The sequence below is a fragment of the Gopherus flavomarginatus genome, chromosome 1, assembly GCF_025201925.1.
Source record: "Gopherus flavomarginatus isolate rGopFla2 chromosome 1, rGopFla2.mat.asm, whole genome shotgun sequence".
NCBI classification, from domain to species: Eukaryota; Metazoa; Chordata; order Testudines; family Testudinidae; genus Gopherus; species Gopherus flavomarginatus.
The window spans coordinates 254,138,073-254,148,788 of NC_066617.1; the positions used below are offsets into that span (position 1 = coordinate 254,138,073).

Here is a 10,716-nt window from a genome sequence, read left to right on the forward strand (position 1 = left end):
TCAGAGTGAGGATTGAGAGACAGATCCTGCTCATTTTATTCAGGCAAAACTCCTATTTGGGTCAAAAAATACAGTAAGCAGAATTTAGCCCTGGGCAAGGAACATAGGGTTTAGCTTTTAGAAGAATTAGATATACATGCTCATTTGTGCTAGATCAAACACAGAAAGTGTTGAAGTCAAAAGGAGTTATACATGAAGAAGGACTGAGGGCCATGTCTTCATCTCACTGAAAACATTCAATGGGACCACAATTAGGAGTTGGAATGCAGAATTTGACCCTAATGCAATCCTGCCAATAGCTTTTATTGTGATAATTTTAATATTGTAGTATTTTAAAAAAATCCAGTGCCAAATGTTACATGATTTGCTGTAAACAAAAGCAAGTATATTGTACAGATTACTATTCTAATTTGCATTAATTTTAAAACCAAATATGATTATTGTTGTGTTATCTGACTTCATGTTTTCTATAAATGTCCCTTTATGGTTTTAGTTTTAGTATGTATAAAAAAATGCAAGAATTATGGAGTATGTCAATTCACTTCATCTCATTAATCAGCTACCTGATGTTTTTCTTGCAGTGTAGTGGAAAGTAAAACAAAGGTTCTTTTTTATAACGTCCAAAATTAAATTCCTATTCCACAATGTTTATATTCCATGTGCAAAATTACCTGATATGTTTAGACATCTGACTTCAGTTCTTTAATAAATTGCTTCATTGGCAAAATGTTGCATTTAAAATTTAGAATCTAAAATGAACTACTTCTGTTTTCTTGATATGGAACAATTTTTTAAGTTCACAGTAATGTTAAATATGATGCATTTAAAATATTCATATTTCACATGTATTATTCACTGACTTCCAGGTGTCATAGCAAGTTAGTGACTTTTCATATTTCAAAGGAAGAATTGTTTCTTTTTTCAATACTGATGTTCTATTAATTCACTTTGTAATATCACTCCAGTTCAGGCAAACAGAATTGCACTAAATTACTTATGCCAAAAATCATGCTGAAGTTGCTGACATTATATAAAATTTCATTTTCCATTACTATTTTATATGGTCTTATCTTGCTAGTGTCTTTTTCAAGTGCAATACATCGCCCTCATTAGTTAGTTTTAGAAACACAGGTATATGCATGAACATTATATGTTGAGCGAGAGTGCATGTGGGTATACATATTATACATTCTATCAGTTAAGTGGATTTTACAGAGCAAAATTTCCAGTAAATTACATGTAAATATTCTTTATGAACATGCAGTCTAATTTACAGTTTCTTTGGTGGAGCATCAACAGATCCAGTTACTGCTGTCTTTTCAGTAACTTAGTGTGATTTTCTGTTCCAGCATGAGTTTTAAAATATATAAAAGGCAAATCAATTGAGAACTTTCCGGTTATAAAGGCCTGAAGGCAAACAGCTTCCTTATCAAGTCCAAAGAAAGGCAAAAATTCTGGATGTGAAAAGAGAACCTATTTATGACCCTGTAACATTCATATTCTTCATATAAAGATCACATGGCTACTTAACTATCCCCAAAGATATGATGGAAAACATACCTGGAGATGCTGAAAGGCTTTAATGAGTGAATCAGCAAATAATTATAAAATGCCCTTCAACAGTGAGATAATTACAAAGCACTGGATCCAGAATAGTGAACAGTAGTGAAATTACTGATAAATAAATGTAAAGATCTAAAAATATACATGGCTAGTTGTCTAACCAACTCTTTCTGAATGTCATCAAAATCAAACCTTGCTGTAGGTAGGAATGCAGTTCCAAGGTTATTCATAACTAATCTTCAAAGACACATTAATATATATTTTTAAGTATATGCTCTGAACTTTCAGATTTGCTACATTTTTTAATGTAGTACAGGTAAGGTCTCCCATATTGGTTTAATCTCTGCCATGTTTTCAATTTGGAATTTAATAAATCTGAACATTTTCCAAAAAAAAAATACATTTGATCCAAATCTTTTAAAATAAATAAATAACCCCCTTCTCGTTTGTGACCACAACAAAACGATTTGGATGACAGTAAACAAGATGAGAGTCTCTGGGTCTGTAGCATGGAACAGTCTTCTATTTCTATCATTTCTTCAGACGCCAGGATTTTGTCATACAAACTAGATCCCCAACTCCAAATTAACAACAGAAGTAAGACACCATCATATAGACAAACAAAGTCAAATGCGCTCTTTTCTGTCTAGCCCACCTCAAATATTAAAAGAACCTGAACAAAGCAAGTGCACATCAAGCTAGAACCAATTAAGGAACCGAAATGTATTTATAAACACACAGAGAGACAGAGGGAGACACACACACACACAACTTACTGGGCACACTGGAAGGGATGGATTTTCTCCCCCAGTGATACCTACCTTAGGAATGTTCGCAGGAAGGCACTGGGTTAAAGTGTAATCCCCTTTGATATTTCTGATCCAGTTTCACGCGGAGTAGCGGGGGGAGGGAGAGGAAGCAAAGAGAGTGCAAGAGAAAAATCAAACTTGGGTACCAAATTATAGATCAGTTAGTGGCGGGGGAGAAGACATAATTAGTGACAGAGTCTGGACGCCCCCGCCTCCCCCCGCACTGGGGGCTGACTGAGTGGGCAAGGGAGGCAGGGCGGGGAGCTAGGCGAGCTGGAGCGGTGCAGGGCTACCCCCTCCTTCCCACCCCGCAGCCTCAGCGCAAAGCTACAGCGCGGCTGCGGAGGAGAAGCAGCAGCGGCAGCTACCTGGGAGCAGGCGGAGCCGTGTGCGCAGCGCGGGGCTGGGCGAGCCGGAGGGGCCGGGCCGGGGGAAGGGAGCCGAGGGCTGCCGCCAGTCGCTCCGCGCGGCCAGCCGGTCCCCTGGGTGCCGCAGGCGGGCGGCGCTAGGCTGCCAGAGGCAAGAGGGAGCCGCGCAGGGGCGGGGGAACGGGGCTGCGGGTGTGCGCGCGCCCCGGGGGCTGCTGCTGCTCCCTCCTTCAGCCTCCCCCCGCCCGCTCCGCCTCTCTTGCCAAGGCCAGCAGCTCCCGCTTGGCAGCGAAGAGGAGCGGGACTCGCCCCCCCCCCCCGAGTCCTAAGGAGATGCACTAAAAAGCGAGGAGGAAGGGGCTGGAGGAGGGGGGGCGATTGGGCTCCTGCAACTGCACCAGCTCAAGTGGGAGGCAAGGCTGGAGAATCGATTGCGTCATTTAGAGGGGTCCCCCCTTTTCTTCCCCGAGCCGGATCTACCTGCCAGTCTGTGCAGCTCTCCCCATCCAGGTGCCGCTGCTGCGCCGGTGTCAGTCCGTCCGCAGAGCTCGGGCGGGGGGAGTGGGGACCCCGCGCGGTAGGTGGCTCGGGCGGGGGAGAGCAGCAGCCAGCCCTTGTCTTGCGAGGCTCAGGGAAGGGTCAGGCCGGGGCGATGAAAGCAATTAAGACGCATCTGCTGTGTTTGCCTTTCCGCCGTCCTCCTCCCGCCTTGAGCCTCTGTGAGCCGTGAAAAGCTGCCAGCTGACGGGCGGCTTCTCTGCTGCAGGATCGCTTGCGCCGCGGTGGATCCCGCAGCGGCACATGTTGTCCGTGCAGCTTGGCTTCAACGCACCCCGGTAGACTAAAAAAAAGGAATTCATTGGTGCTTGGAGGTTGCTGTTTTAATTGCAGGGTTGTTGGTTTTGGTTTTTTGTTGTTTTTTTTTTTTGTTTTATTTTCAAAAAGTTGCCCGTGTGCTGGGGAGGGGGAAGGATGCTCCCTGACCCATCTCCTGGTGCCCAAGGCGTCTGTTGAAAGTGTTAGCCGTCCACTTTTGCACTGCACGGTGGGGTTCATTGAGCCCACTGTCCTTTCCTCCTACTTCAGCGACAAACTTTTCTTCTGCAGAAAGGAAGTAGCTGAGGCTGAGAACCTGAAAATAGCGAATCCCTAGCGGCGTCCCTCGAGCTACACTGACCCCAGCACGCAGGTGAAGGAGCGGTCTGCAGGGCCTGTTTATAACTGACAGAGAGTGTAGTATGCCGTACATTTTAGACAAAACAACAGCCTCTGGAACAATTCCCCTCCCTCCACCAATGGCTGCTTATCCCGGCATTGTTTCCTTCTGTAACTGATCCTCTCTAAGGATGTTTAAACTCAGCTTCAACCATTCAAGTCTTTTTTCCCCCATAGTGTCAATATTAAAAGTGTACATTTTCCCTAATAAGACGCAGATCATGAGAATCTAATATTGCGGCCCATTTTGACTTCAGATATATAAGAGAGAAAATCCACTCCCTAAATGAGTTTATGATATCGATTCTGTAGGGTAATAACCTATGGATGTTGCAAATAGTAGAGGGTGCTTTGTTTTTCATATGGTATAAAGTGATGAGTCTGTCACACTACACACTGATTGATCTTTTATAATATACAATATTTCAGACACACACGCTGATGATACCTTAGGTGTTTGAGGGTAGGGGATACAATATCTTATACATTTGAAGTTTTTATCAGGCAGAGCAGATTACTTTAAGCGTTCAGTTTCTCAGCGATCCAATTTTATCGGGATTTACTATCATTTGTGCTGTGCCATCCCTGGGGAAATAATGCTTTGATTAATGTAATCCTGGGCTGGGATCCGCCACATGCCCCTCTCCCAGGAGAAGAGCCCTGTTTGACAAACAAAAACAGAGCAGCAACTATTGCAATCTGCACTCACCTTTAGAAGGCACAAAAAAATCCACCCCCTCTCGAATACAATAGCAGCATTTCAAAACAATGTGAACTCTTATGAATTTACTCTGAATGCTCCTGATTCAGTGTGGGCTGTCCAGTCCAGCCCTCAACCTCAAAGGCAGCCCAGCGGATGCTGCTCTGTTCCCCACAGAGAAGCAAAAGCATCTCTGGGAAGCCCAGTGCCTTTCTGTAGATCTGCCTCTCCTTGGTCTCTCAACGTTTCTGCCTCTTTGTTTCCCACTGCAGGGCTTGCTGCAAACTGTTTTCAACTCCCCTCATTCAATCCACCAGCAGCCAGAGGCCTATGAAGCTCTGTCATTTCATGAGATTCAGCCACACATACCTGAAGCCATATATACCTCTCAAACCGGGGCAATGGTAAGCAAACCACAGCAAAGTGTTCTAAGCAGTTCAAAAGGAAGGTAGTGGGGCCCCGGAAAACAGCCTTGTACCAAAGATCTTTGTTAAATAAAAAGAAAACATCCCACTTTTGTTATTTTTTAAATATCTAGATTTTTTTTCTTTTGTTTTGGAAAGTGCTTTTTTCTCCCAGTGCAGAGCAATATACGTTTAAAAGGCCTAATGAAATCAGCAAACCAAGATCAGAACTGAACCTGCTTTCCCTTCCTTTCATAACAGTAGGTGAACTGGCCTGTAGTCCCCCCACATCCTGAAGCACATTATGGGCAGCTGAAATGGTAGTGCAGTGTTTATTTTATTCCACCATAACAAAGCAGGTCTCATGGTGCCTGAAGAGGAGATCCACTGACAAAGGAGGGCTCTGGCTGAGGTTTTGCCACTTTATTCAAAGTCTGGATTAATAAATCCAGGCTAGGGAGGAGGGCTCTCAAGCCTGAAGATAGGGGATGCGATTTGCACCAGGGTTTTCAATAAGATGCCAGCATCTCTCTCTTGTTTACCCAATGACCGCACTACAGTGACTCAGCATTTACAGTTTCTTTAGGTGTGTTTTTTTTCCTCTCTTTTTTTCTTTCCTGGTGAAAAACGATGCAATTACATTTCTGCATGCTGATCTGAGCGTTCGAATAACAAGCTTTAAACGCGTTATCAGACGCTTGTTAAAGGGAGTGGGGGTGCTGAGAGAAGAGAGAAATGCTGCATTTTTTTTTAGAAAGAAATTTAAATTAAAAGCGGCTATAGGAAGAGATCGGCTGCGGCTCCGCTTCAATCAATGCACCGAGGCAGATTAGAAGAAAGTCTCAGTCAAAAAGCGTAAATCACGCCAGGGAAAAGTTACTTTTAGAATTAATTCCTGTCTTTTGGAGTATAAAATGACTTTCCTATATGGGATTCACTCAGTTTGCCTCACATCCCTCCCTTCAACAATATAAAATTGTTATTTACATTTTATTTTTAAAAAGTGGATCTTTAATAAGCCACTGTTTGTGGGCGTGTTTGTTTGATCATTTTAACCAGACAGTATAAAAGGCCCCAAACTCACCATTGCTACTATTGTTATGGTAGGTTCCTTGCTTCAGAGGTTGCAAAATTGTCGTGGGAAGTATACAAATCCATGTTTGGAGCTCAGGATCTCCTCCTTCACAGCCCCATCAAGCAACAAGAATGTTTTAAAAGTAGGATCAGAGGGTTGAATTTTGGGAGGGGGATGCAAAGAAATGATGAACGATGTTAACTTTTGACTGCAGGAGTCATGATAGAGTTGAGTGAAGCTTCAGGGAAATAAATCATTTAATCCCAGAGCTACCGAAGTCACCTTTTCAAACATTTTGAGGCTTGAAATCATACTGCTGTAAAAGCGACAGAGTACTTAAAAGTATCAAATATCAAGAAATGTAGCTATATTAGGAATGGATCCAAAATGAGAAAAAAATAACCACGCGATCATGAAAATATCAACCAGATTATATCTCCCAAGGAAAACAACAACAACAACAACAACGGCATCAGCAAAATTGTAGCGCTTGCATTCACTAAAGGAGAATAGACAGCATGTGCATGTTTGTGTGAAATGCCAAAAAGAGCAGCCTTAAGCTTGACCTACTGCAATCTGCACTGAGCTCCTCAGACAATAGACAAGTTCAAATGTCAAAAAATCTAATAATAAAAAACAGAGCTGCCAAACTGCACGAACTGTTTTCTGGTGTACCATAATTATTCACCCTCTTATCCACTAAGAGACTGCCAGTCTTATGCGCGTAAAAGAAAATCTATGTAATGCATATAGATTTTTTTTAAATGTGAAACGCGATTGAGATTGCCAGCAAGCAAATCAGAATATGTCTAATAAAAGCAGGGCTAAGGTTTCCACAGCCTTGGAAAGAGGCTAACTTGTAAATCCTTTTTTTATGTTGCTACATGTTCAATTATTCTTATAAATAAAAATCTGCATGTTCGAGGAGCTAGGTTGTAACTATCTATGCGGAGAATTTTAAGGGAGGTGGTGACATTAAGCTTCATATGCAATGTGTCTGCATGGAACTCAAACCAGCAGATAGATTATTGCATTCATTTGAGAACTTTCATTACTATGCATGTTAGGTGCACCTAAACACAGTAGAGTGTATAATATCAGAAATGTGCTGTTCTAAACGTACCTATATTTTCAAATAGATCTTAATTGTATGTGTAGTACTGTGTTATATTACTAATTTTTTACAGAATCAGAAATTATTTATTACCTTAAACAATAAATAAGGTCCATACTGGAATCTTCACAATTAAATGTATGGATAAAAGATCATCCTGCCTATTGTTTATCTCCTTGTTACTGTAAGCCTTTAAAAGTAATATGTCTATTTTCCTCTTTTCTCCAAATTGGCTGGTGTAATATCTCTTGTCCAGCTATCAACGGTTATATGAACTACTATATGGGTAAGGTTTAAAAACAGAGCAAATCACATTATCTGGGAATGCTACAAATCTGGAATCCAGTCAACTCCACCTTTTCATCTGACTTCTGTATTATAAGGGAAAACATTTTACATATAGCATACTGTATATGTAGCATGTCTTTGTTTAACATTTTAATTTGTAAATGCTAATTAGGCAGTTGCTCTCCACAATTATATTATTACACACCTAATCATTCTCAAATATAAGTAGATGAATACTAAATACAGTAAATAGTATTTCCCAATACCTCGGCACTGTTCTTCATTTTGCAAATGAGTCTTTCCGGACAAAATAATTAAAACAACAAAAACAACAAAAACAAAAAACCCTTTGTAGCTTTGTTTTAATTGTTCTGGCACTTAAGGCATAAACGTGGCGGTCACATCCAAATAATATGTTTAACAGCCAGCATGGAAAGTAACTCTATCGAATTAACTTGTTGCTCGTTTTAAGTGTTAATGTTTTCTATTTGCTTTTATTCGCTTCTATGTATACAGACAGTGAGTCATACAGGGATAAGACTGAGGAGTTGACCTACTAGAATTGTTTTTTTGGACTATAAATTCAAGTTGCATTTGAGGTAGAAAAAAGACAAAGCACGAACTGCACGAAAATGCAATATTTTTCAAATGTGGGATATTAACCATCACTGGCCTCTCTAAACTCAAAATCCCATGGTCATATGTCCAAAAACTGTTTGATAAACAATGGTAAATCCAAGACTATGTGGTGACCCTTGTGAAGAAAATTGCACTATAGATATGTACCCTAATAGTCTGGGAAATAGTCATTGCTTTAGTGGGTAAATGCGGTATGGTGGGAAGTTTTAGTCATGTAAATATCTCCATGCATTTTCAGTCATCTTCAATACACGGCAAGGCTTAACTCAGTTGTGAAAGTGAAGGCATGTGAACACTTTGCACATGGCAAAAAGAGAAATGTCTATTTTTTCATTGTTTCTTTTGCTGTTTACTTCTCTCTATTATGCTTTTTGAACAGTGACTTAGCTTTCCACCAGATACCACATTTATGGGCAATACTATTTCCAGGATGTAATTGGTCTTTATACTGTAAAGACAAAGAATAAAACTTGCAGTCACACTGAAACTGACGAAGTTCTAGTTGGAGAGAACAACCTGTCTTCAGGGCCTGGCAGAGTTTGTTATGATTATGCATCAAGCGTGCGCCTGCCCCACCAGCGCTCCCTGGCACTTCCACTTTTACAGGTGTTTAGCTGGTGCTAAATGAATGTTAACTTGCTGGTGTGTATATAGATATACAGATAGACCTTCATAAGAACAAACATATGTATTTATCAATAAAATCACAGAAGTAAATTGGTTACTTATGTGTCCCATGCAGCCACCTAGAAAAAGAAATAACAAGAATGGGCTCCTTGAGCAATATGTTAAGACTATGCACAATGTGTTTGCAAAACGACAGAAAATCTATGCAGACACCGAAGTTAAGATTGTTTTATGTCTGTAAATATCTACAGCTGGAACTTCTTGTGTAATTTTTGCATGTGTCTACTGATACGGACTTCAGATTATTTAGATTGTTAACAATGTTATTTTATAGCTACATTCGAGATAGTGAAGTAATTGAAAGAGAGTGAGTGGCTACTTTATTGGGAATATTGCAAATACTTCTGAAGATTTAAAATGGCAATTAAATATTACATGATGTAAACACACCCTGGGTTCTCTTTGTTGTATCTGCAGCGGTTTAAAAGCTTATTTTGACAAAGTCTATGTGATACATTAGGTTACCATGAAATGATGTTTTTATTTAACTGATTTCACTTACTTGGAGGCCTTAGCTCACTTTAAGATAATGCATCAAATTAACAACTTTTAGGATGGCTTTTTAACTATTAGTCAAACTGTAAAGCCCAATGTAGAATCTTGTGCTTCTTTCTTAGCGCTGTGACAGTTCTATTTGGACTTAAGTCTGTTGTATTTAGAACATTAATTTACTCTAGCCTCTTTATCCACCCCACGAGTTCACTATTTTGATGTCACCATTTATATAATTATATAAAATATCATAGACACATATAGTTTGGAGAGGGCATTTGTTCCTCTGACAACTCTGGAGGAACAGAATTGTTGTTCAGTGTAGTAGCGTTTTACTCACCAGGTTCTGAGCCGCATCAGTGCGCCCCCTGCTGACAATCAGTGCTCTCATTGAGCACTTCAGAAGTTTATTTTGTTCTGCAAACCGTATCATATAAAATTAACGACAACCAATAAAATTATCTTATATGTTTCAACTGTAAAAGTCCAAAACAAAATAAAGCTAGTTTTAGTGAAGCTAGAAAGCTCTGGTTTGGCTTCGTTCCCTTTGGCTGAACTAGGGTCCTTTTATCTAAAGCCCAGTGCACAAACATATAGCTTAATGTGACTAGTGTTCTTCCTTTTATTTCTTTCTCTATGGCAACCAATATGTTCTGCTCAGAAATGTTCCCCCATCAAGGAAACAAATGATCTTGAGGGAGCAGCTCTATACGGCATCTGTTCCAATGGAGAACACAGAGTTAACCCCAGTCAAAAGAGACGCTGAGCCCGTCATCAAGAAGTGGAAAATGAGCGATTCGTCTCCCCGAAAATTGAAACCTATACCTCCCTAGTTTTACAAGTCACTTTATTGATTTGAGTATCGACCGCTTCCAAAAAAGTAACTAATTCTAGGGAATTACAATGCTCACGAGCTGTTGTGTATCCAAGAGAGCGCAAATAAAATAAAATTAAAATTAATGAAAGTAATGTAATGGATATTTAAGCCTGGGTAAAGTTTTCAGCAGCAGTATCTGGCCTACTAATTTCACCTTACATTATTTATCACATTATTTATCACACTCACCTAAACGCTATAAAAGAGTTTCAGATCATTAGACTATACCTCTCAATTAGATGGGAATTCAGGGAAAGTGGATCTAGGGACAAGGAAAACTGTCAGAAATGAGAAACAAAGTGAAATCTGGTTTGTAATGCTCAAGCCACAATCTCCTTTGAGAATAAAATGAAGGGATGTCCTGGTTAGTTTTGATTGATTATACTCTTTCTGATGGACTTTCACTGCAGAGCTCTAGATGTTGTGCTTAACCGTCTGTTCCCTAGTTACAATATTAACCCTATGTGTGCACCATCGCTCTCCTC

At 40.3% G+C, this 10,716-nt stretch overlaps 1 long non-coding RNA gene across 2 annotated transcripts; it reads left to right on the forward strand.

The window, feature by feature from the left end:
- The first annotated feature begins 2,454 nt into the window (after window positions 1–2,454).
- On the forward strand, window positions 2,455–9,220 carry LOC127034323 (uncharacterized). 2 transcript variants are annotated; one of them, XR_007769351.1, is made up of 4 exons: window positions 2,455–2,760; window positions 3,848–3,929; window positions 4,928–5,059; window positions 6,167–9,220. It is a non-coding gene; the product is annotated as an uncharacterized LOC127034323 (long non-coding RNA). The 2 variants fall into 2 exon arrangements; XR_007769350.1 differs by lacking the exon at window positions 2,455–2,760 and adding an exon at window positions 2,965–3,250.
- The last annotated feature ends 1,496 nt before the right edge of the window (window positions 9,221–10,716 follow it).